General features: G+C 36.5%; 2 long non-coding RNA genes across 3 annotated transcripts in view; one reads left to right on the forward strand and one right to left on the reverse strand.

Annotated features, from left to right (window-relative positions):
• Positions 1-16,674, forward strand: part of LOC134484133 (uncharacterized) — a 37,851-nt gene extending 21,177 nt beyond the window's left edge. The window contains exon 3 of the long non-coding RNA XR_010061514.1: positions 11,899-16,674. This is a non-coding gene — a long non-coding RNA (uncharacterized LOC134484133). The remainder of the gene's footprint in view (positions 1-11,898) is intronic.
• On the reverse strand, positions 10,575-19,003 carry LOC134484132 (uncharacterized). 2 transcript variants are annotated; one of them, XR_010061513.1, is made up of 4 exons: positions 17,238-18,446; positions 14,932-15,093; positions 12,403-12,963; positions 10,575-11,814 (listed from the first exon to the last, which is right to left on the reverse strand). It is a non-coding gene; the product is annotated as an uncharacterized LOC134484132 (long non-coding RNA). The 2 variants fall into 2 exon arrangements; XR_010061512.1 differs by lacking the exon at positions 10,575-11,814 and having other exon boundaries at positions 11,867-12,963; positions 17,238-19,003.
• Positions 19,004-25,926: the final 6,923 nt, after the last annotated feature.

A 25,926-nucleotide genomic window follows, 5' to 3' on the forward strand; every position in this document is an offset into this window, starting at 1 on the left:
CCCATGAAAATTTTCTTCCCCCTTCTAATTGTTAATGAAGCAATCCCCCTTTGTCCTTTCTTGTTAAGCTTCAGAGTGCATATGAGTTTATGGTGGATATTATGAGCTCTTGGGCTAATATTCACTTACTAGTGAGGGCATTCTATGTGCATTTATTTGTGTTTTTGTTATGTCACTCAGGATTATATTTTCTAGTTTCATCCATTTCCGTATGAATTTCATGAAGTCATTCTTTTTAATAGCTGCATACCACACCATTGTTTAAATGTACCACATTATATCAATCTGTTCCTCTTTTGAGGGACATCTGGGTTCTTTCCAGCTTCTGTCTGTTATAAATAAGGCTGCTCTGAACATAGTGGAGCACGTGTCCTTGTTGTAGGTTGGAGCAAGTTTTGGGTATATGCCATCCAATGGTACAGCTGGATCCTCAGGTAGTAAATACTATGTTTAATTTTCTGAAGAAGCTCCAGCCTGGATTCCAGGGTGATTTTAAGAGCTTGTAATTTCCACAGTGAAAGAGTGTTCCTTTCTCTCCACATCCTTGACAGAGACTGTTGTCACCTGACTTTTTTGACTTAGCCATTCTGACTGGTATGAGGTAGAATTTCAGGATTGTTTTGATTTGCATTTCCCCAATGAGTAAGGATGTTGAACATTTTTAGGTGCTTCTCATCCATTCAATATTCATCAGTTGAGAATTTTTGTTTAGAACTGTAGCCCAGTATTAAATAGGGTTATTTGATTCTCTGGAGGATAGCTTATTGAGTTTTTTTGTATATATTGGATATTAGCACTCCATCGGATATAGGATTGGTAAAGATCTTTTCCCAATCTGTTAGTTGCTGTATGGAAGTAATAACAGTGTTCTGTGTCTTAGAGAAACTTTGAAATTTTATGAAGTTTCATTTTTCAATTTTTGATCTTAGAACAAAAGCCTTTGGTGTTCTATTGAGGAAATTTTCCCCAGTACCAATCTGTTTGAGGCTTTCCCCTGCTTTTCATCAATTAGTTTCAGTGTATCTGGTTTTATTTGGAGTTCTTTAACCCAGTTTTACTTGAGCTTTGTACAAGGAGATAAGAATGGATTGATTTGCATTCTTCTACCTTCTGCCCTTCAGTTGAAACAGCACAATTTTTAAAAAATGCTATCTTTTTTTCCACTGTATGGTTTTAGATCCTTTGTTAATTATCAAGTGGCCATAGCTGTGTGGGTTCATTTCTGGGTCTTACATTCTATTCCATTGTTATACCTGACTGTCTCAATACCAATACAATACAGTTTTTCCTCACCATTGCTCTGTAATACAACTTGAGCTCAGGGATAGCGATTTCCCCAAATGATTTTATTTTTAAGAATAGTTTTCTCTATCCTGGGATTTTTTTTATTCCATATAAATTTGCAAACTGCCATTTTTATGTCTGTGAAGAAATCAGTTGTAATGTTGATGGAGATTGCATTGAATCTGTAGGTTTCTTTTGGCAAGATGGCCATTTTTACAATATTAAACCTGCCAATACATGAACATGGGAGATCTTTCTAATTTCGGAGATCTTCTTCAATTTATTTTTTTCAGACAGTTGTGTTCTTGTCATGTATATCTTTCATTTGCTTGGTTAGAGTCACACAGAGGTATTTTATAAGCTTTTTCACTATTGTCAAGGGTGTCATTTCTGTAATTTCTTTCTCAGCCTATTTCTCTTTTGAGCAGAGGAAGGATACTGATTTGTTTGAATCAATTTTAAACTCTTCCACTCTGCTATAGCTGTTTATCTGCTTAGAAATTCACTGGTGGAAATTGTCGGGTCACAACATCTGCATATAGTGACATTTTGAAAATTTCCTTTGCAATATGTATCCCTTTACATCCATTTGTTTTCTGTTTACTCTGGCTAGGGCTTTGAATACTATATTGAAAAGGTAGGGAGAGAGTGGTTATCATTGTCTAGTTCCTGATTGTAGTGGGATTGCATTAAGTTTTTTCCATTTAGTTTGATATTGGCCTCTGGTTTGCTGTATATTGCTTTTATTGAGTTCAGTATGGTCCTTGAAATTCTGATCTTTCCAAGACTTGTAACATGAAGGGCTACGTTCTGTAAAATGCTTTCTCAGCATCTAATGAAATGATTGCTTGTTTTGTTTTCTTTGAATTTGTTTTTATAGTGGGATTAGTTTGATTAGTGGTCAGGTTCTGTATATGGAACCATCCCTGTATCTCTGGGATGAAGCCTACTTGATCATGATGGATCATTGTTTTCATGTGTTCTTGGATTTGACTTGCAAGAAATTTACTGAGAATTTTTGCAGGGATATTCATGAATAAATTGGTCTGAAATTCTCTTTCTTTTTTGGGTCTTTGTTTGCTTTAGTTGTAAGCATAATTGTGGCATCAGAGAAGGAATTGTGTAGTGTTCCTTCTATTTCAAGTTTGTGGAATAGTTTGGAGAATATTGGTATTAGGTATTCTATGAAGGTCTGAGAGAATTCCTTACTAATCCTTTCTGGTCCTGGGATCTTTTGGTTGGGAGACATTTAATGACTGCTTCTACTACTTTACAAGTTATGGGAGAATTTAGGTGGTTTATCTGATTCTGATTCAACTTTGGTACCTTATATCTCTCTAGAAATTTATCCATTGAATCCTTACTTTCCCACTTGTTAAGTATAGGCTTTTATAGAAGGATCTGATAATTTTTTGAGTTTCCTCACTTTCTTTGGTTATATCTCTATTTCATTTCTGATTTTGTTATTTTTAATTTGAATATAAGGGATTTACCTATTTCTGGATTTTTCAAAGAGCCAGCTCCTGGTTTTGTTGATTCTTTATATAATTCCTTTCATTTCTACTTGGTTGATTTCAGTCGTGAGTTTGATTATTTCCTGCTGACTAATCTTTGGATTTTTATTGGTTCTGAGATTTCAGGTGTTCTATCAAACTGCTAGTGTATCATAGCTTCTGTTTGTTTGTGGAGGCTCTCAGAACTATGAGTTTTCCTCTTGCATTGCTTTTTTGTGTTCCCAAGTTATGCCTTCATTTTCATTAAAATCTGAAATGTCTTTAATTTTTTTTCTTTATTTCTTCCTTGAACAAGTTCTCATCGAGTAAATCATTCTTCAGCTACCATGTATATGTGGGACTATGGTTGTTTTTGTTGTTATTGAATACCATTCTTAGTCTGTAGTGATATCATAGGATGCATGGGATTAATTCAAACATCTTGTATCTTTTGAGGCCTGTTTTATGATGGATCAGATTGTCAGTTTTTGAGAAGGTACCATGTAAGACTGAGAAGAAAGTGTCAGGACCCATAACAGGACAGGCTAATAACTAGCAGGTGATCATCCTGAGATACACAGCTTCGGATTATTTTATAATCTACAACTGGTTCTCCCTTATTAAGCAAAGTTGTAAGGGATTCATTTTGGGAAAGTTTACGCTATTAAATGCTATTCCTGTTGTTATTATTAGACATATATAACAATCATTGAGTAATAGCACACCCCTTTGGAGCAGATCTCTGCAGTCATACGAAGTTTTACTGTCCCGTAGTGATACTATACAAGCAAATAGATGAATTCTTTAGTCTTAATAATGATTCTACAATAATTCCTAAAATTATATCAATGGTTATTAATCTCTATTATAGTGGGACTGCTATAAGTCTCTATATTTTTTTTTCTTTTTCTTTTTTTCAGAGCTGGGACTGAACCCAGGGCCTTTCGCTCGCTAGGCAAGTGCTCTACCACTGAGCTAAACCCCGAACCCGTATAAGTCCCTTTCTAATAGTCAAAATTGCAGTGACAATTCTGCCGGTGTCCCTGGTGTCAACAGTTAATTTTTCTGAGATAGTAAACAGACTTTCTCCTACTAAGAACACATTCCATGATGTTGCAATACAGTTATCAAGAGTCATAAAAAGAAAACAAACGATTTGTTGCAGGTGCAAGGACAGTTAATATAAGATATTAACTGGGTTTATCTATATATAACATCACTAACAACTATGGTTTTGGATCTTCAGTGAGCCTGTGGAGCTGACACAGGTGATGAATGTTTCGCCAGATAATTACTCTTGATGGATATTGATGTAAAAATTCTCGGTTGTAAATTATGTTTCAATTTATGCTTGATCTTTCATATGAACTTGTGATGAACATTGTAATATGGGATCATATATTCTTAAAGATGTTTAAGTTCTGAGGAGAAAGAGAAGTCACACAGAAGGACTGAGAGAGAAGGACTGAACTGGAAGGACAGAGACAGGTGGACTGACCTGGAGATGGACAGAGCTGTAAAGTCAGCTTTGAGTTAAGGAGAACTGCGCTTAGTAGAACTGAGCCAAAAATATCTGGGCTGAGAAGAAATGTAGAGAGGAATAATGTAGATACTATAAGTAACATAAGAGGGCAATCTGCAGAATGCAGAGGAGAAGAGGAAAAGAGAAGAAGCAGGAAAGAACAGAAGGTGCAGGCAGGTTTCTCCTTACCATGGGACAGAACAGGTCATTTCTTAATAGCAATGCATGCTTACTCTTATCAAAAGGAACAAGGCTTTTCTCTTACACACTTGGGTTTAATTCACTTAGCATTAAAAGGGTCGAAGTGATTTTTTTCTTTATGTTATAAAGATTGGACCTCATCATTCTGCACTGGTGCTTGGTCTCTTGCTCCCTATGCTTATGTAAGTAAGGATGTCTGTTTAAATATGTAATTACAAGAATGAATGCATATGTGTGTGTGTAAGAGTATAATTGTGAGAATGCGTGTAAGTTGGACCCAGCTGATTTTGAGTGGAAATATATAAATGCACGTTTATGGAATTCAGGTGTAAAATTACATGTTTACGCATATTTGGCTATGTAAAATACTGACATCATTTGTGATTCAAATATACTAACAATATGTCTATACTTACCTTCATTAATATTTAAACTACTCATTGAAGAAATTTTAATGGATATATCAAAATTTGTTTATAGGAATGGTATATCAAATATTTCTGTTAATAGTCAAAATCAGGAAATTCTTTCTATATTTATGCATTTTGGTATTTGAATATGGAAGAAACTGAATGATCTTAGATTTTGTAATAATGTTTATAAATCATTTATTCTTAATGTTTGTTGAAAGAAGGAAGTTATCAATGAATACATATATACAATGTGCCACACATTACAAAAGCAATGTGCCACTCCTTTGTAACATAAATAGAGCAAATTAAATATATAATTTATGAACTAAAGGTGAGCAATCATGTAAAAAAGCAAAATATATCATAGAGTCTACCTACATTTGGAGTTAAGAGATGATTCATGCTTCCGTGTATTTCTTTCTAGACATCTAAAGAGATAAAATTAGTGTGGAAAAGGCTAAAACTGCAATTAGTGTGCTTCATGTAGTATACATATTTAAACAATGCTTTTGAAAATATATACAGTACATATTTTCAAGGTTACATATACAGCATATACAAAAATTCAGTGTCCATAAATTATCAATAACACTCAAGCTACTTTCTCTGGTCTTATTATATTTGAATTGTCAAAGATATACATGTATGTATGTATGTATGTATACTCAAACAGGCATACTCACAGACAAACAAACAAACACACACAATACTTCTAAAAATTTAAAACAAATTTGTAAATAATAGTCTTTCAGACAAAACTAATGAAAAAGGATGAACTAAATTTCCAGTGTAATGTACTCTCAAAAGTGTACTTTCTAGCATATAAAACTTTACCTTATAATTTTTAAAAAAATCGTACGGGGCCAATATATGTAATCAGATCCCATTTGGACTTATTACTCAGAGTTAAAGTAGAAATTGAAATGAAGTGGGAAAAACATTAAATTACAAGATTTAGCTATACACTTTCAATTATACAAAAAAATCTGAGAAACAGTGAAATGACACAACATGTAAAATTGCTTTCTATTAAGCATTGATATCTAAGTTTAGGCTTCATAGTCTATATAAAAGAGAGAACTAAATCTCAAAAGTTTTTTCCGGGCTTAAATACAATTTTCTTGGCTTGTGAATATACCCAGAACCAATCAATACAATGAAAATGGATAGATGTTGTGTTACAACAAATAAAACACATTTTGATTATTTATTCAGTATAAATTTATTTTTGTAGCATTTCTTCCTATGTTTCTGTTGGATATTATATAAATCCTCACTTTGGTGTGGTCAGTGCTTAAATTTAACTGAACATGACTGAATATGTCAATATAGTAGAAATGAATTCTTGGGGCAGAGAATACCTTTGGGTTAAACCTGGTTATAATGAAATGGTGGTGACAATGAGCACAACTAAATAGAAGGAAAGAAACTGTAGCTTCAGGTACAGGAGTCATTATAAGATTTCACTTTCTAGTGTTGGAAGAATTGTTCCGTGATATCATGAGATTGTGCAGTGAACAGGCCTTTTCTTTATTCCTGTAATGAAAGCAAAAATTTGTGTCTTTCAGTTCCTTCAGAGAGCTTGCTACGTGTGTAGATCAATCAGCAACTCGGGACGAGGGATTTAGGTGTGCAAAATATATTTTTGATACTGAATTTCTTCTAGGTACTTTAGGGAGCTAACTTCATAAGATTTGGAATATAATCAGACAAGAGCTTGTTAAAGATGTAGAAAAGCACGGAGTGTGGTGGCACAGGCCTTTAATCTTAGCACTGGGTAGCAGAAGCAGGCCGAACTCTAAGTTCAAGGCCAGCTTGGTCTACAGAGAGAGAGAGAGAGAGAGAGAGAGAGAGAGAGAGAGAGAGAGAGAGAGAGAGAGAGAGAGAATAGGTGAAAGAGATAGTGAGTTCTGGTACTGCCAGGGATATAAAAGAAACAGTGTCAAAAAAATGCTCAAGAATAAGTTCTGTATTATACAGAGAAAATTCTCATTTTATTTTAGTAAGATGTTAACAATTCTTTCTTGATTCTAATGAAATCTCTTAGCTATAAAATAATGTGAAGGCAACGAAAATGTAAGAAAAGATGTTTTACATCACTATTCCCCTTAAACTATAAGTTGAATTTTTACTAAATAATCCTATGTAAATACACTTTGAAGGCTTTTCTGTGATTAGCTAAAGGGCTTTTACATTGTGAAGGCAACGAAAATGTAAGAAAAGATGTTTTACATCACTATTCCCCTTAAACTATAAGTTGAATTTTTACTAAATAATCCTATGTAAATACACTTTGAAGGCTTTTCTGTGATTAGCTAAAGGGCTTTTACATTGTGAATTAAGAATGATGGATTTCATGCCAATCTTGAATTGTCATCACTAAGGTGTAGAAGCATATTAAGCATACAAAATCATACATAAAATTTTGCACAATAAAGAATGAGAACCTTTAATTGGTTTTCCTCTAATGTCAACACCTTCTTTTTGTTGGAGTGAAGATTGGATGATTTGAACTAATTTTATGAGAAATACCACCTGCTTTCAGAAGATAAGTAACAGAGAAAGATGAGGAAAAACATATGCTAAGGAACAGTGAACTGGGATAGAGTATTCTATGTAATACATAGAACAATAAATTTGACCCATCTGTTACTGGTAAGGTGGGGACTTCATTACGCACATCTATGTACTTAAAAATGTTTTCTTTTCCTTCTTAAGTTTGTATGGTTGCTATGAAAACTATGGGTTTTGTGTTAAGATCTTTGCATATTTAATGATAGTTTTGAAATATTAGTGTTATAATCAAAAGCCGTGCTTTGTACATACTTTTTAAGCAACAAAAAAGAGAAGTGTCTGCTTGGGTTTTATGAAGAAAGTTACTATGTTAAACATGAATTAATTTTTCTGACATATACATTATCTTCATGTACCATGCTTGTTGATGAAATCTTAGCACATAGGAATGAATAGTAACCATCTTAGTATAGTTTCAGGATTTTATTGTATCTTGTTTGCCATGTGCCTTTCTATTAAAATGCTATCACTTTTCTAAGTCTCTTAATTTAACTGGAGAGGTTTGCAATATCTCCTATTCTGTTGGTTATTCATATAATTCGTCTTTGGTGTTGTTATTGAATTTTATGACTAACTTCTTAATATTCTTTATTTTGAAGGTAAAATATATATATACATATACATATATATATGTAAAATAGTTTATAAAAAGATTACAGTTTTAGTGGAAATATAACTTAGTGATGAACAATTTTATAAGTATTCTCTAAATTATTGAATATTCTACATTTTATTAGTATAAAAATATTATAAATACCACATCCTTTATTAACTTTAACACACACTGCTCCAGTTAATATAAACACAAATATGTTCGTCATATTTATCTTTGAAATTTTCTTAGTTTCTTAGTTTCTTAGTTTCTTAGTTTCTTGACTTTTCTATCTGAGCTTTCTCATCGTTTTTCAAAAATAAATCTATTGCTCTTTTATTGAGAATCATAATGAATATTCATTGATACATAGATATATAATAATGTGACAATATACACAATGGTACTTCATTCTCCCTAGGAAAACTAAACCGAGTAAGGTAACAAAGACTTAGAAAGGCAAATACCATGTGTTCTTTTTCAAAGAGATCAAAGAATCTCCTTTTAATATACTTGTATTTATGTGAAGCTGTGGGTGGTTTGAGTTCACTTAACTGGTATACGTCACAGAGATTAGAGAGATTAGAGAGTAGGGTTTTAAACAGTGTGGTATGGAAGATATTGAGCATGTGGGATATGAATCTAGAAGTAAGAATAATGAAGAGAGACTAGTATAAGTGGTGAGGGACATAGGGCAGGCGGAAACAAAGAACTGAGGAAGCGAGGATGAGGGTGATTGTCTACAAACATAACATATGGCAACCTGTTACTTTATAGGTTAGGTTAAAATAAATATTAAAATTTAAAACTAATACCATAATGTTCAATGCTATAAACATCATGTTTGAGGAAAAATGCCAGGAAGTGATATCAGAATGAAAATAATATATTTATCTTATTTGATCTTAGTCATATTATCCATAATTACTTGTTAAAAACATCATTTGTCTGCCAAATTTATGGTACCACTTAAAAATTGCCTGTGATATAATAATTCCTTATGATAGTAGAGAATTTTTATTATTAGGTCAATTTTTAAAATCTGTGATTTGATCTTGTTTTAAGTTTCTTTTTACTTAAATTTGGTCCTCATGACATTCACTCATACTAAATTATAATTTTCAATTTTAACATACTACTGTAAAATATGATCAAGAGGGTTGTTGAAATTGCTCAATTATAAGTAATATTATCCATAAACTACAGGACATCCTCCACAAAGCTTAAAGGTACAAAGAAGATAAACAAGAAGAATGGCCAAAGTGCATAAGATTGACTCTCACTTAGAATGGGGAATAAAATAGTCTAGGAGGCCGATTGAGGAAAGGAACTAGATGAGAGATGGAAGGAAGAGGAGAATGGATCCTGTGTGTGCAGGGACAGGAGATAGGACCCGATAGTCATGAGAAAGAAAGGAAATCTTGAACTTTAAGAGATGAGGAGGTGGGAGAAACCTCCAGGAAGAGAAAGAGACCTGGTATAATGGAGGTACCCACGAATCAATGGGGTGACCTAAGCTGTGAATTACATTGGTGATATGAAACATTAAGAGGCCAAATCCCATTGACTGGAAAGACCAGCAATGGAGGGATAAAGACACAAATACACCCACAAAACCTTCTTCGCAAAATTTTTCAAGCCTAAAAGAAAATCTGAACCGCATTCTAAAGTCCATATTGTCCTTTGCTTTACTGATGGCTGGTAATTTTTGCTTAAATTAAGGATTTGAGAGATTATCATTTGAAGTAGGTATACAATATTTATACTGTTATATTCATGCTTTAGCTGGGCCAACTTTGTTGCCAATATTATTGCAAAAATTAAAATTGGAAAACAGAATATTTGAGTACACATTCAGTAATATATATAAAGTCTCCTTTCAAAGAATGTACAATAAAAAAATGTAATACAATATTCATTCACCTAAATGTCTGGAAGGAAAATATTGGACTTTGGGAAACAGAGAAAACCTAGGAACTTGAACTGTATGTCACAGGAATGGAACTGGGAGTGGAATTATTATCCAGAATAATCTCCTCCACCCCATGTTCCTAGATCTTTATACCCATGCCAAGCCCCTGACCAACATTCTCTATTCCGAACATGTACGTACTAATGAAGCAAAGAGAAGTCTCCAGCATTAAAGATATATAGTATTTAAAGGTTTCCAGTGTGTCACAAGAGACACTCTTGGAAAGGGAACCCTCAAATCTGGTCAATGTAAAGAAAGCTGTTCAACAGTTAGATCATGGCAGTTCTCAGTGACATCATCATTAGGTCCTCCCTGAAATATCTCTTGTATCCTGAAGAGCTCTAGCTTTTCTGTGATGTCACAAGTGTCATGGTGACAGCAACTGCCTCTTGGATATTCTTTGAGGACCTCTAGGGTTAACTCATTGACCTCTTATTCTGGCTAAACAGCCATTTGTTAGGGAGATAAAAGAGAAGGAAGCTGGCCTTCTCTGTATAAAAATAGGAAGAAATAAATGGTCCATGGGAAAGCTCAGTGAGTCTTGGGTAGGCGTTGAGTGTTGTATCTGAAGAGATAGCCTTGATCTGAGCCTTACACACATGGGAATCCAGAGCTGGGATTCTCTCATTATCATCTGGACTTCCCTGCTTGATATGGTTTCTGGAATTCAGAGAGTTTATATAATCATTTTCTTCATTCCAAAAGTCAGTTGTTGGGAAGGGCACAGTTGTTCTAGTGAGAGCTCATGGCTTTCACTCTTTTTGCCCTGAAGAAAAAGGTCCGAAGAAACAAAGGATAGACAAGTATTGTCTCCTCAGCTCAGTGTAAACGCCTCCATGCTTTGGATACCTATAGTGCAGTTTGTGTCTGACACTGATATTTGGGAGAGAAGAGCTTCTAGTTGAGACTTCATCATCTCAGTCTTTCCACTAGTATTACTCTGATTACCATTTCCTGATAGTTAACCTTTAGATTTCTGAGTCAATATGTGTAATTAGCTGACAGATGTCTTTTCTTTAATTTATTTCATTTTTTTTTAATTTTTAGCAAATTTTATTGCTTTTTTTATTTGGATATTTCTATATTTGAATTTCAAATTTGATTTTCTTTCCCAGTTTCATGTCCATAAGACCCGTAACTAGTCCCCCTAACATTCTTCTATAACCTACCTTAGTGAACCTTGATATTACCTTGAACTGAGAGTTAAACCTAGGTTGGACCAGGAACTTCTCCTTCCATTGGTTCCCAACAAGGCCATCCACTGCTACATATGCAGTTGGACACATAGGTCTGTCCAAGTACAGTCTTTGAATATTGGTTTAGTACCAGAAAGCTCTGGTTCACTGGCATTGTTGTTCTTATGGAATTGAAATCCCCTTAAGCTCTTGTAATTGTTTCTCAAAAACTACCAACAAGAGATCCATTTTTGGTTCACTGGTTTGCCAGTAGCATTCTCTTCTGTATTTGACTTGCTCAAGCTGTGTCTCTCAGGAAAGATGTACATCTGGTTCCAACTATACATTTGGTGGCTCCTACAGCTATGAGGTTAGGTGGAATTTTCACATGGATTATGTACACCTAGGTCAAGAATGTAGAATCCACAAATGGCAATTCCAAACACCTCCCTCTTGTTCTTATGAACCTATTGAAGTTGAAGTTTCCCTGGACATCAAGCCATTCATCTCCCTGCACATCCTCCTGAATTTTATGTTTGTCCTGAAGTAACAACCATGGTAAAACCTCGAAAACCTTCACGTCTGGCCCTAGAGGAACAGGAAGTTAGATATTAAAGAACTGATGTCTAATGAGACTACTAAACCATATTCTATATTTCATGTTATCCTTAGCTTTTCTGATGTCTCGAAATTTTTGGATAAACTAAGGATTTGGAAGTTCATCATTGGAAGTAGGTACATAATATTTACATTTTTATATTCAACCTTAGGTGGGACCCTTGGGTTGCCAAAATCATTGCAAAAAAACATGAAATTGGAAAACAGAATTTTTCACTTCACATTCAGGAATATATAAAGTCACCTATCAAGGAATGTACAATGAGAAACTGTAATGAAATATGAATTCAATTAAAGGATTGTAGGGAAAATGCTGGCCTTTGGGAAACAGAGATAACCTAGGATATTGAACTGTATGTCACAGTAATGGACCTGGTAATAAAATTATTATCCAGAGGAATCTCTTCCACTCCATGTTCCGAGATCTTTTCTACCCATGCAAAGCTCCTGATTATCTTTTCCTTTCAGAGCATGTAACCACTAAGGAAATAAAGAGAAGTTTCTAGCTTTAAAGACATGTAGTATGAAAAGGTTTCCATTGTTTCACAGGAGACAAACCTTGCAAGGGCACCCTCGAATCTGGTCATTGAAAGGAAAACACTTTAGCAGGTAGGCCATGGCAATTCTCAGTGACATCACCATTAGGCCTATCTAAAAAAATCTGTTGTATCCTGGAGATCCCTAGTTTCTTCTGTGATGTAACAAGTGTTGTCCTGACAGAAGTTGCCTCTCCAGTAGTCCTTCAGTACCTCTAGGGTTTACTATTTGGCCTCTAATTCAGCATAAACAGCCTTTGGGAAGGAGAAAAAAGAGGATGAAGTGATCAAAGATGGGAAGAAGGAAGCTGGCCTTCTGCTTTGTTATAAAAAAAAAGAAATATGTGGTCCATGGGAAATCTCAGTCATTTCTGGGTAGTGGTTGAGAAGGTTTGCTGAAAAGATAGTATTGATTGGAGCCTTTCAAATATGGTAATCAGGAGATGGGAGCCTCTCAGATGCATCTGGACTTCCCTGCTAGTTATGGTTCCTGGAAGTCGGAGAATTTATATCATTCATGTCTTTTTTCCAAAGCCAAGTGTTGGGAAGGGCACAGTTTTCTTTAAAGCTGATGGTTTTGGTCCTAAGGAAGAAGGGAAAGACAAGTATTGTGTCCTCAGCTCAGAGTAAATTACTCCGTGCTTTGGATTCCTAGAGTGCAGATTGTGTCTGACACTGATATCTGGGAGAGAAAATTGCTTCTATTTGAGATTTCACCATCTTCGTCTTTGAACTAGTATTACTCTGACTATCATTCCCTGACAGTGACCCTTTAGATTTCTGAGTCAAAGGGTGTAATTAATTGGCAGTTTTCTTTTCTTTTATTTCTTTCATTTTTTTCTTTTTTAGCAAAATATATAGCTTTTTTAAATTTGATATTTCTATATTTACATTACAAATGTTATTCCTTTTCCAATTTCCTGTCTCTAAGATCCCTAACCAGTCCACCTCCCATTCTACTATAATCCCCTTACTACCCCTTTGCATTCCCATGAACTGTGAATCAAATATAGGGAGGACCAAGAGCTTCTACTTCTGTTGGTTCCCAAGAAGGCCATCTGGTACTAAATATGCAGTGGGAGCCATAGGTATGTCCATGTACATTCGTTGAATATTGGTCTAGTACTAGAAAGCTCTGGTTCATTGACATTGTTTTTCTTATGGGTTTGCAAACCCCTTTACCTCTTGTAATCCTTTCTCAAAAGTTATCAACAAGAGTTCCATTTACAAGTAACTGGTTTGCCACAAGCATTCACTTATGTAATTGACATATTCTAGCTGTGTTTCTCAGGAAATGTCTATATCCTCTTCCTGGCAGAATGCACTTCTTAACTTCAACAATCTTATCTTATTTTGGTGGCAGATCTATCTATCTATCTATCTATCTATCTATCTATCTATCTATCTATCTATTTATCTATCTATCTATCTATCTATCTATCATATATATATTGGCTCCTATGTGAGGTTAGATGGAATTTACCATTGATTCTGCGCATCTAGAACAAGAATGTAGAATCTACAGATGCAAAGGTCCCTCCTGTCCTTATGAACTTATTGAAATTGAGGTTTCAGTTGAACTCAAAACATTTCTTTCCCTGCCCATCCACCTAAGTCTTATGTTTGGCCTGAAAAAAGAATCATTGTAAAATATCCAAAAACCTCAAGTGTGGCCATGGGAACACAAGAAGGAAGATATTGCAGAAATGATATCAAATGGGAATAGAGAAACGAATTGTATAGTACATGTTGTCTTTGATTTACTGATGTATGATGATTTTTGGATAAAATAAGAATTTGGAGTTTATCATTTGAAGTAGGTACAAAATATTTACACTGTTCTCTGCACTCTATACTTCGGCCCTCTTTTTTGCCAAAATCATTACAAAAATGCAACTGTAAAAGAGAATTTTTGAGTACACTTTCAGGAATGAATACAAAGTGCCCTATCTAGGAATGAAGAATTAGAAAATGAAATACAATATTCACTCAATTAAAGGTCTGTATGGAAAATAATGGCCTTTGGGAAACAGAGAAAAACTAGGAAATTGACCTGTATGTCACAGGAATGGACCAGGGAGCAAAATTATTATCAAGAAGAATCTCCTCCACTCCATCTTCCTAGATCTTTTCTACCCATGCCAAGTCCCGATTAATTTTGTCCATTCAGACCATGTAAATACTAATGCAGCAAAGAGAAGTCTCTAGCGTTAGAGAGATGGAGTACAAAAGGTTTCCACTGTGTCATAGGAGACTCTCCTAGAAAGGGCACCGTCAAATCTGGTCAATGTAAGGAAATCTGTTTAGCAGGTAGTCCATGGCAGTTCTCAGTGACATCATCCTTAGTACCCCCGTAATATATCTCTTGTATCCTTGAGAGCCCTATCTTCTTCTGTGTTGTCACAAGTGTTGTCCTGACAGCAACTGCCTCTCAGATATTCATTCCATATATCTATGGTTTACTAATTGGCCTATAATTCAGTGTAAAGTGCCATTTGGGAGGGAGGACAAATAGGATGAAGATATCAGAGATGGGGAGAAGAAAGCTGACCTTCTGTCTTGGTACAAAAAAGGTCCTTGGGAAAGCTCTCTGAGTCCTTAGTAGGTGTTGAGTTGTTTCATGAAGAGATTGTCTTGATCTGAGCCGTCTACAAATGGGAATTAGGAGCTGGGGTCCTCTCAGAAGCATCTGGACTTCCTGCTCTTACAGTTCCTGGAAATCAGAGAGTTTATATCATTAATTTCTTTATCCCAAAACCCAAGTTTGGGAAGGTCACAGTTGTTTTCCTGACAGCTCATGGCTTTTATTCTTTTTGCCCAGAAGAAAAATGTCCTAAGGAAGAAGTGAAAGACAAGTACTATGTCCTCATCTCAGGGTAAACTCCTCCACGCTTTGGATTCCTATAGTTCAGTTTGTGTCTGACACTGATATCTGGGAGAGAGAAGTGCTTCTAGTCGACTCTTAATCATATCAGTCTTTTCACCATTATTATTCTGATTACCATTCCCTGACAGTTACTCATTATATTTCTGAATTAATAGGTGAGAATGGCTAGCAGTTTCTTTTTTCATTTCTTCCATTTTTTTAGTAAATTTTTGCTTATTTTATTGGCTATTTCTATATTTACATTTCAAATGCTATTTTCTTTCCAAATTTCCTCTCCATAAGGTTGTAACTGGACCGACTCCCCTTCTTTTACAACCCTCCTTACTGCACCTTGACCTTTCCTTGAACTGGGAACCAAACCTGAGAAGGACCAAGGGCTTCTACATCCATTGGTGCCCAAGGAATCCATCCTCTGCCACATATGCTGTTGGAGCCATAGGACTTTCCATGGGCAGATTTTGAATATTGGTTTAGTGTCAGAAAGCTCTGGTTTGTTGGAATAGTTGTTTTTATGGGGTTGAAAGTCCCTTCAGCTCTTGTAATCCTTTCTAAATATCTACCAAGAAGAGACATGCTTTCTGTTCACCAGTTTACCACTAACATTCACTTCTGTATTTAACATGCTCTAACTATGACTCTCTGGAAAGATCTTTCTCCAGTTCTTGGCAGCATGCACCTCTTACCTTCATCAATCTTATGTAATTTTGGTGTCTCCTACACCTATGAGGTTTGGTGGAATTTTAACATAAATTATGCACAACTGGGTCAAGAATGTAGAATCCACAAATGACAATGCCAAATAGATGCCATTCTCTACTTATGAAACTATAGAAGTTAAGTTTTCCCTGGACCTCAAGACATTCCTCTCACTGTCCATCCCCCTGAACCTTATGTTTGGCCTGAACAAAGAATCAGGTTAAAAAACCCTCAACCCTCATGTCAGAACCTTGGAAATAAGGAAGGGAGATATTAGAGAACTGATTATCTTTTGGGACTACAGAACCACATTCTAGAGTTGATATTGTCCTTTGCTTTACTGATGTCTGTGATTATTGGATAAAATAAGGATTTGGGAGTTTATCATTTGAAGTAGGTACACAATATTTACACTGTTATATTCACTTTATCATTGGGCCAAAATCATTGCAAAAAATGGAATTTTAAAACAGAATTTTTGAGTAAACATTCAGGAATATTTATAAAGTTCCCTATCAAGGAATGTACAATAAGAAATTGAAACACAATATTCATTCAATTAAAGGTCTGTAGGGAGAATACTGGCCTTTGGGAAACAGAGAAAACCTACAAAATTTTTATGTATTTCACAGGAATGAACCTGGGAAAAAATTATTATCTAGAAGAATCTCCTGCACTCCATTTTCTTAAATCGTTTATACACATGCCAAACCCATGGGTAACTTTCCCCATTCAAAGCATGTAACCACTAATGAAGAAAAGAGATTTCAACAGTTTTAGAATGATGGACTATGTAAAGGTTTCCACTGTGTCACAGGAGACGTACCTGGAAAGGGCACTCAAAATCTGGTCAATGTAGGGAAATCTGTTTAGCAGGTAGGACATGGCAGTTCACAGTGACATCATGATTTGGCCCTACTGCAAGTATCTCTTGTAACCTGGACTCCCTAGCTGCTTCTGTGACATCACAAGTGTTGTGGCTGCAACTGCCTCTCTGATATTCTTGCAGTACCTCTAGGGTTTAATAATTGACCTCTAATTCACGGTAAACAGCCATATGGGAGGGAGAACAAAGAGGATAAAGATTTCAGTGATGTGGATAAGGAAGCTGGCCTTCTATCTTTGTATAAAAAAAGGAAGATGTACATCATCCTTGGAATAGCTCAGAGTCCTTAGTAGGGATTGAGTGGGATCTCTGAAGAGTTAGGCTTGATGTGAATCTTCCACATATGGGAATCAGGAGCAGGGAGCCTTTCAGAAGCATCTGGACTTACCTGTTCATATCATTCCTGGAAGTCAAAGAGTTTATATCATTATTTTTTTTTATTCCAAAGCCAAGTGATGGGCAGGGCACAGTTGTTTTGCTGAGATCTCATAGCCTTATTCTTTTTGTCAAGAAGAAAATGGTCCTAAGGAAGAATGGAAAGACAAGTATTGAGTCCTCGCCTCAGAGTAAATTCCACCATGCTCTGGATGCCTATAGTGCAGTTTTTGTCTGATACTGATATCTGGGAGAGAGAAGTGTTTCTAGTTGAGTCTTCATCATCTCAGTCTTTCCATTAGTATTACTCTGACTATCATTCCATGAAAATGACTTTTACATTTCTGAGTCAATAGCTGTGAATACTTCGCAGTGTTCTTTTCTTAAATTTCTTTATTTCTTTTTATTTTTTTAGCAAATTTTATTCCTGTTTTAATTGGGTATTTCTATATTTACATTTGAAATGTTATTTCCTTTCCCTATTACCTGCACATATGATCCCTAACCGGCCCCACTCCTCTTTTTCTATAACTCCCCTACTGTCCGTTTTCAATTCACTGATTTGCCTCTAGAATTCACTTCTTTATTTGATATGCTCTAGCTGTGTCTCACAGGAAAGATCTCTATACAGTCCCTGGCACAATGCACTTCTTAGCTCCATCAATCTTATCTAGTTTTGGTGACTGATGTGTATATATTTTTGCCACATGTACGGCCTGCTCTGAATGGGATTTCCTCAGTCTCTGCTCGAAATTCATAGATATTATTGTGTCCACCTTTTGAAAAGGATTAAAGCATGCACATTTTGTGTATCATTTTATTGAGCTTCCAGTTGTCTGTGAACTGCATCTTTGGTAATTTTAGCTTTTGTGCCAATATCCACTTTTGGTGATTTCATAAAATGTGTGATTTCATACCATTTTGTGATTGGGTAACCTCAATCATTATGATATTTTCTAGATCATCCCATTTGTCTTTGGCTTTCTTGAGATAATTGGTTTTAAGAGTTGAGTAGTACACAATTGTTTAGATGTACTACATTTTCTGTATTCATTCCTCTGATGAATGCCATTACGGATTCTTCTAGCTCTTGGGTATTATACATAAGGCAGCTCCCAGAAATGAACCCACACACCTATGGGCACTTTACTTTTGACAAAGGAGCCAAAACCATTCAATGGAAAAAAGAGCATTTTCAGAAAATGGTGCTGGTTCAACTGGAGGTCAGCATGTAGAAGAGTGCAAATCGTTCCATGCTTATCACCATGTGCAACGCTTAAGTCCAAGTGGATTAAGGACCTCCAAATCAAACCAGATACAGTCAAACTAATAGAAGAAAAACTAGGCCAGCATCTCAAACACATGGGCACTGGAAAAAAATTCCTGAACAAAACACCAATGGTTTATGCTCTAAGATCAAGAATTGACAAATGGGGTCTCATAAAACTGCAAAGCTTCTGGAAGGGAAAGGACACTGTGGTTAGGATAAAACGGCAACCAAGAGATTGGGAAAAGATATTTACCAATCCAACAACAGATAGAGGGCTTATATTAAAAAGATGCAAAAAACCCAAGAAGTTAGACAAATAACCCTATTAAAAAATGGGGTTCAGAACTAAACAAAGAATTCACAGCTGAGGAATGCCGAATGGCTGAGAAACACCTAAAGAAATGTTCAACATCTTAAGTCATAAGGGAAATGCAAATCAAAACAACCCTGAGATTTCACCTCACACCAGTGAGAATAGCTAAGATCAAAAACTCAGGTAAAAAGAGATGCTGGCGAGGATGTGGAGAAAGAGGAACACTCCTCCACTATTGGTGGGAGTGCAAACTGGTACAACCATTCTGGAAATCAGTCTGGAGATTCCTAGGAAAATTTCACATTGAACTACCTGAGGATCCAGCTGTACCACTCTTCGGCATATACCCAAAAGATGCCCCAACATATAAAAAAGACACATGCTCCACTATGTTCATCACCCCCTTATTTATAATAGCCAGAAGCTGGAGAGAACCCAGATGCCCTTCAACAGAGGAATGGATACAGAAAATGTGGTACATTTACTCAATGGAGTATTACTCAGATGTCAAAAACAATGCCTTTATGAAATTCATAGACAAATGGTTGGAGCTTGAAAACATCATCCTGAGTGAGGTAACCCAATCACATAAAAACACACATGGCATGCACATGATAAGTGGCTATTAGCACAACTGCTTGAATTACCCTAGATGCATAGAACACATGGAACGCAAGATGGATGATCAAAATGCGAATGCTACACTCCTTCTTTAAAAGGTGAATAAGAATACCCTTGGCAGGGAATAGAGAGGAAAAGATTAAAACAGACACAGGAGGAACACCCATTCAGAGCCTGCCCTACATGTGGCCCTTACATATACAGCTACCCAATTATACAAGATGGATGAAGCAAAGAAGTGCAGGCCGACAGGAGGCGGATGTAGATCGCTCCTGAGAGACACAGCCAGAATACAGCAAATACAGAGGAGAATGTCAGCAGCAAACCACTGAACTGAGAATAGGACTCCCGTTGAAGGAATCAGAGAAAGAACTGGAAGAGCTTGAAGGTGCTCGAGACCCCAAAAGTACAACAATGTCAAGCAACCAGAGCTTCCAGGGACTAAGCCACTACCTAAAGACTATATATGGACTGACCCTGGACTCTGACCCCATAGGTAGCAATGAATATCCTAGTAAGATCACCAGTGTAAGGGGAAGTCCTGGGTCCTGCTAAGACTGAACCCCCAGTGAATATGATTGTTGTGGGGAGGGCGGCAATGGGGTGAGGATGGAGAGTGGAACACCCATATAGAAGGGGAGGGGAGGAGTTAGGTGAATGTTGGCCCGGAAACCAGGAAAGGGAATAACACTGGAAATGTAAATAAGAAATACTCAAGTTAATAAAAAAAAAGAAAAGAAAAGAAATGGCATGCTAAAAAAAAGAAGTTAAAAACATATATGATATTTTTTAAAAGGCATTTTTTTTCCATCCACTCTATGTTGGGAAGCCGAATAAGCAGGTTTTTCTTTGTTTTTATTTTGATAACTGTCACTGAATCTCCTTTGTCAAATAAATAAGTTTATTTTTCTTCTGCTTGCATCCTGTCTGACCTTCCGATTGCTTTTAGCAACAGACCTCAGAACAGATGAAGCTAACGGGGGTAGAGACATTACAGTTGTTGTCCTGCTTTGTACCCGAGGCTGTCAGAAAGTGTTCAGTAGTTTAAGGTGCTAAGTCCTGGAATGGCTTGTTGTATAACATATAGCTTTAAGTCTTGTTAGGATAAAAGTCTTCAAGAGCTTGGTAGGACTTACTTCTAAAGTATATACTAATAAGTATTAATAAAAATAGTAAAAATAGTAATAAACAATAATAAGAATAGGTGACTGGGATTATTAATGAAAGGAATAATGGCAATTTTATTGACCAAACTTTTAAGATAGAAAAGGTTTCTTAAACATTCTGCAGAGGAAGACAAAATTCTCAAAGGAGCATGCTGAATGTGGTAGTTTAATGTCTTTTCCTAGCAAGAATTCATAGGCAAATAAAAGCTAAGGAAAGAACTGTTGAGTGTGATTTTATGCAGAAAAGGAGTAAACCTGCATGTTTTTCACATGGAAGGATGGGCTGTGTCATATGCCATCATTGCTTATACATGGGAAGTATAGCCTCAGCTTTCAAATGTAGTTGTGTGACTTGATATGGATGGTAAATGCTGAAGGATGTGATAGGTTGTTGAGTCCAGGACAATGATGTAAGGGATAACACAGGGGTCATGCATTTTTTTCCTTCTTGTCTCACTCTTCTGTTGTTACAATTGCCATGAATGATCTCATCATTCAGGGGACTGGAGTGAACAAAATGATTTTGAGGAGCATGGGAGCAGATTCTTCAAAGATCATGTAGAATATGAAAGCTGAATGCTGATATCTAATGCTATCAGATTTGTGAATTTGCTTCTTTGTTGTCATTGTAGACAACATAAACAATGTGGATGTACCAAAAGTGAAATAATAATAGAACATGTATATGTTAATATTATGAATATTTCATATCATTTATTTTCTCCCCCTCCATCACTTTTTACAATAAACTAAATGTACTCAAAAAAAAAAAAAAAAAAAAAGAAGAAAGCCATCAGCGGTAAGCGGAAGTGTAAATCTGAATAATAATAAAGTCCGTTAAAACAAACATGAAAAGGGCTAGAAGAGAGCAAGCAACCCATGGAGAAAGACCAATATACCTCTTGAAAATAAAGTGAACATTGGAAAATAAGTGCTGTAATTGGAAGTAAAAGGTACAGCAAGTCCTACAGTTAGGACAGTGATGGCACCCAGGCTACTGTACTCCAAGAATCTATAGTAAAACCTAAAATTGTGACAAAGCAATTGATTTCATAATGGTCACTGGATCTACATATTCAGTCTTCAATAATGTACTGTGACAATTACCTGATCAAAAGGTACCATTCACGGTAGCAAAAGGAAAACTCCCTTAATGTCTCTGAAGCAGCAAACATGCCATTGACATAGGCAAGGGGATAATAACTCACCTGTTATTAATCATGTCTCATTGCCCCCCTTCTTCCTGTTTCCTTCTGGCAAGAGGCCTCTTGCATAAACAGAAAGCAACCATCATCTTTTTGAAAAATTAGACACAGTTCGACTTACATATACTAACAAAGTTAACCTTTTTTCTGTTTACCAAAAGAATATCTTCTTTGTGAAAGTCCTGAACCGTATTAAAAAGATAGTTGGACTAAAACTCACACTTGTAGTTTCAGATTAGTAGTGAAGAATCCTAGGTATATTGGGATAATCTATCTTCCCAGACCTGTCCCTAAAACATAATCCCATAATTATTCAACTAACCAGATCATTTGTGCATATGTAGATTAAATAATGCACACTCTGGAAGCAAAGGGAGAGATACAGTCTATATTACCAACTGAAAGAGATGGGCATCCTGATATCCTCACAGTCTCACTGGAGTTGTTGTCATTACTTGAGAAGAAACTGGGCTATTTATCATATGAACTATCCAAGATATGAGGGACTGGCAATAGAGGGTAGAGACTACCAACCCCATAGTTCCGATCTCATATACACTCAGAAGTCTGAATCTCCAGTAAAGTATGTAGATTTTCTTGTTCTTGGAAGATGTATTCTTCAGGTGCTTTTTGCAAAGGAGATAAAATTAACATTTGAATGACCATTTCAGAATGAGTTAAAGTGGGCAAATACCTTAGACCCTATTCTTTCATGGATTTCAAAATTCTTCAGTCCTGTCTGTTGATGGCCTCAGAAGTTTCACATGTTGACACCCTTACAACAGAGAGATAACCTCCTCCTCTCTCCTGAAGCTCAAAATAATTGAACAAGGGACACTGAGGCACTGGTCCAAGAGTTATAATCACTTAGCTAGCAAGGGTGAGCTAGGAATGTTCACATTTCTATATTAGGAGGACAACAATATTGGCAAAAATCTGGGGGAGGCAAAAGGAACCTGTATCATAGAATGGTTGATGTAATCCCACTGTTCTCAACTCCGGAGGTACTAGACAGGTTTGAGAGATTATTTGTGTGTGTGGGTATTGCTCTGCCTGGATACCAGGGTTTTGGAGAAACAGCAAATCCTAGATACCCCAGAACACATGGGGATACTAGAACCTAATCTGCATGGAGACAGATGGTATGGAGTTTGATACTTGATAGTTCATTGTGGTTTAACTCCTAGAATTTCAAGGTTCCTCAGAATGTTTCCATCTTTTTTTTTTCACGAAACACATGAAAAGACACTGCATGAAGGATTTACATGAACATTTTAGGGCCGTGAAAACACCTTGTGTGCATCCTCTAAACAACTGGACCTTGTAGCCTCAGGAATGATCACTTGTCTAAAGGCTATATTAGCTGCCCCTCTTCTGTGAAAGAAGCAAGGTAGTTAATTCTGTGTCAGCATTTTATACTCCTATCAGACAAGAGAGTTGAAGCCTTTCTACAAGGAACACCACAATCTGGCTTCTATTATTTTTCTCATCTATATTAACTTGATTATTTCTTATTTACATTTCGATTGCTATTCCCCTTCCTGGTTTCCGGGCTAACATCCCCCAACCCCTCCCCCTCCCTTTCTATATTTGTGTTCCCCTTGCCAACCTACCCCCAATTACCACCCTCCCCCCAACAATAACATTCACTGGGCGTTCAGTCTTGGCAGGATCAAGGGCTTTCCCTTCCACTGGTGCTCTTACTAGGCTATTCATTGTCCCTATGAGTTTGAAGCCAGGGTCAGTCCAAGTATAGTCTTTAGGTATTGGCTTAGTCCCTGGGAGCTCTAGTTGTTTGGCATTGTTGTTCATATGGGGTCTTGAGCCCATTCCAGCTCTTTCAGTGCTTTCTCTGATTCCTTCAACTGGGGCCCCGTTTTCAGTTCAGTGGTTTGCTGCTGGCAGTCACCTATGCATTTCCTGTATTCTAGCTGTGTCTCTCAGGAGAGATCTATATCCAGTTCCTGTCAGCCTGCACTTCTTTGCTGCTTCATCCATCTTATCTAGTTTGGTGGCTGTATATATATGGGCCACATGTGGGGCAGGCACTGAATGGGTGTTCCTTCTGCCCCTGTTTTAAAATTTGCCTCCCTATTTTCTCCCAAGTGTATTCATGAGACCCTGGCTTCTATATGTCCCTGTTGCACACTTACAGATACTATTCCTGCACCATCCTGGAGTGTAGTTAAGAAGACCCACTTGACATAAATCCTGTTACCCTGTTGTGTGGTGTAGACCCACAGATGCTCATCACTGACTGTCCAAGGTAACAACAATGGTCCAATTTATCTAGACAGACCTAATGGATTACTGCAAAACCCCATCCCAAGAAAGACACTAATGCAATAGTCAGCACAGTTGGTAGTATTTTCATTAAACATTGAGCAAGGTATCGAGTAGCTTCAATAGTTACTGTTATTGAAATTATTTCACGGAAGCCTTAGGGCCAGGTACCTAGGCCCAGAGAAGAGAACTGATTTATCACTCTGACTCAGGATGTCAAATAAGGAAAGGGGAAACCTGTCATCTTGTACATCCACAGACATTATGCTTTGGATACTCCACATGTCTTTTTTATAATACAGAGACAAAATTGTCCTTTTTGCTGAGTAAAGGACATTAAGAATATAGAGAAAGTCTTGGCTCTCCAAGAGAATATTTGGATTCCCCTATGATCTGCTAGGCTTACTACTATGGACATCAAAGAGATGTCTGCCTTGTGACTAAAGGTAACAAGATCACTGACCTGGATTCCCAACAAGGGTCCCTAAAACCCATGATCATACTGACCTGCTACCTGAGACTTCACAGTATAAATAAGATGTGAGCATGCAAAAGAATCAAATGGATACCTTGAATCACAGGTTGGTAGTGAACAGGAGAAGGAAAGATCATTCTTTCAGAAACAATTGGCAGTTTTCTGGTAATTCAGCTTGACCAGGCTACCTGTCTTGGGTCCACAGAACTCTATGAATTGCCAGTAACAATGTATATTATAACTACCTACATTGAACGGCATGGCAGGATATGTCTAAGACAGACGTCAGGTTTATATTGTACATTAAATAATCTAGAACATTACAAAATTAATGTATATCATACATTAATATATATTCCCCTATCATATAAAAATGTAATTTAAATTAATGAATTAAGACATAAAACCCAACTTTAACTTCATTGCATATTAACATGAATATTCTCAAATACATTAAAATAATGATTTATGGACATATTTGTGTTATCAGACATACACCATAAAAGTCATAAACCTTTCTCTTCAATAATACTATTACCTACCCCAATTGGTTTCTATTTCTACCATTCTCTGCAAAATCAACAACCTGCCCACTAGTCCCCCTCTTCTCGCTCAGGGCCCATACAACATGGGGGTGAATAACGTGAAACTTTACCAGGCATCTGGTTCTTAATTCAGGGCCATTTACTGCTTTATCATCCATACATTCCCCTGAATAAGACATCTCTATGGTAACGGGTCTAATTAATGAATGATCATCACAACTGCGATGTCATACATTTAGTATTTTTTTTTTTCGGCTGCCTTCAGTCAACATACCTGCTCAAGATGTTTTGCAGGTAGGCCATGGCAGGTCTCAGTGACATCATCATTAGGACCTCCTGGAAAAATCTCTTGTATCCTGGAGGGCTCTAGCTTCTTCTGTGATGTTACAGGTGTTGTCGTGAAAGCAACTGCCTCTCAGATATTCATTCATTACCTCTAGGGTTTACTAAATGGCCTTTGATTCAGAGCAAACAGCCATTTGGGAGGGAGAAGAAAGAGGATGAAGATATCAGAGATGGGGAGAAGAAGCTGGCCTTCTGCCTTGGTATAAAAAAAATGAAGAAATATCTTGTCCATGGTAAAGCTCAGTGAATCTTGTGTAGGGTTTAGTTGGTTTGATGAAAAGATAACATTGATCAGAGCCTTCCTCATATGGGAATCAGGAGCTGGGAGCCTCTCAGCAGCTGGACTTCCCTGCTTGTTATGGTTCCTGGATGTCAGAGAGTTTATAACATTAACTTGTTTATCCCAAACTTGAGTGTTGGGAAGGGTACAATAGTTTTCTTGAGAACTCATGGCTTTTGTTCTTTTTGCCCAGAAGAAA

Source organism: Rattus norvegicus, chromosome X (genome assembly GCF_036323735.1).
Source record: "Rattus norvegicus strain BN/NHsdMcwi chromosome X, GRCr8, whole genome shotgun sequence".
In the NCBI taxonomy this organism is placed as follows: domain Eukaryota; kingdom Metazoa; phylum Chordata; class Mammalia; order Rodentia; family Muridae; genus Rattus; species Rattus norvegicus.